At 32.5% G+C, this 1,675-nt stretch overlaps 1 protein-coding gene across 2 annotated transcripts in view; it reads left to right on the top strand.

The window, feature by feature from the left end:
• Positions 191-1,675, top strand: part of LOC107629728 (NAC domain-containing protein 7) — a 4,638-nt gene continuing 3,153 nt past the window's right edge. The window contains exon 1 of one of the 2 annotated variants that reach the window (XM_021118246.1): positions 191-792. The gene's annotated coding sequence lies outside the window, so the exon portion shown is untranslated. Of the gene's footprint in view, positions 818-1,675 lie in introns of both variants that reach the window. The other variant, XM_016332603.2, reaches the window with a different exon arrangement.

The following is a 1,675-nucleotide window of genomic DNA, read 5'->3' as shown; positions in this document are numbered from 1 at the left end:
ATTGCCAATGAATTATAGTCCAAATGACATAATTTCTCCATACTCAATTAAGAGGTTGCGGGTTCGAGTCTCCTATCTTTCGTAAAAAAAAAATAATAAAAAAAATAATAAGTAGCTCATTTTCATGTATAAATAATATGTTTCAAAAAAAAAATTGTTAATTTTAGTAACTCCTGAAATCCCTTTAAGATTCTTCATGTGTCTGTCCTCTTAGTTAGTTCCTCTCACATTCAACCCTTTAACTTCCTCTCTCTCTCTCTCTCTCTCTTAAGCTTCTACACAAGACAGATATGGATTTAGAAAGAGACTCTTAGCTTATTGAGTGAGAGAGAGGGAGAGCAAAATCTGGCATTGTCCTCTGTTGGTTTATGGTTAGGTGATGGTGGTAGAGGTGGCAGCTGAGAGATCCAACCATTTGGCTCTATCTGCCATCTTTAATCTCCGCGTTAGTTCCTTCAATTCCTTTTCTTCAAAACTTTTGCACCAATTCAGTGACATAACACTACACATATTGTTATTCTTTGCCACATAACAAACACAACCAAACTGCATCCACTCATTATTATTCATTAGGGTTTCTATTTTATTCCTCATCACACCTTGCTTTCTGTGCCTTCTTCACTTCTTGTGCTTGTTCTGTTCATCCTTTTTCTTTCTCCTCGGGATCTGAAACGCTTTCCATTCCCGAGGGACTTGTCTTTAGCTACTATCTTTTGATCTCATTCTCAAACTCAAACTCAAACTCAAACTCAAGCACTACTCACCATTTCCGGAGCAAGATTATCGATTTCTGCCACGCAACCTAAGACTTGTTTCTGTGAGCTCTCATACACTTTCTCTCATTTCATTACCTTTTTTAGTTTTTCTTTTTTACATATTCATGATATCTTGAGTTATAAATTAAATATACAGAGTCTCTAATATATGTATGACATGTATTGTGGCACTAATTAAATAGAGTATGCTTATTTATGAATTTTGTTAATAACCAATGTTCTTAAAGTAATTATTAACATTTTCAATGACAGAAAGTAGCATATCTTTTGATATTTTGATTCTTTATTTTATTTCAAATATTTAATTTTAGTAACCTTAGCTTCTTAATTAGTACTCTCTTAAAATACTGATTAATTAATAATATCTTAAAGTCATTATTATGTGCAGTTTGTTCTATAAGATGGAGGTATTGAAACTTTTCTGTAGATTAATTTGGAGATGTTAAAAACAAGCAATTACTTAAAAGTGATCAAAATTAATGAAAAAAACAAAAGGGCAGATTTGATTTCCATGTTCATATTTTGAATGGTTGATGATCTCGGATGTTGTGTCTTATTTGGCTAAACATACTGTGACACATAATAAGAAGGTTCATGAACTTTATTCTTTAGAAGCATGGGTCACATAAATCAGTGGGAATCACAATGAGTGACACGCACTATATTGTATGTATATATATGTTGATCTAGTAACATACTTAGTTAGTATTGTGTGTGTGCATGTCCATTATCACATGTGTGTTGACTATGTGAACATTTTCACACGCATAATCATATCATCATGGTCTTGCTTTTTTCTCCATCTACACTTTATAACGACAAACCATATTGGATATCAATTCTTGTTCTTCTTTTACAACATTTTTCACTTCCATGGTTCTTATATGTTATAGGCCACA

Source organism: Arachis ipaensis, chromosome B03 (assembly GCF_000816755.2).
Source record: "Arachis ipaensis cultivar K30076 chromosome B03, Araip1.1, whole genome shotgun sequence".
NCBI classification, from domain to species: Eukaryota; Viridiplantae; Streptophyta; class Magnoliopsida; order Fabales; family Fabaceae; genus Arachis; species Arachis ipaensis.
This window is presented reverse-complemented; position numbering and strand designations above follow the sequence as displayed.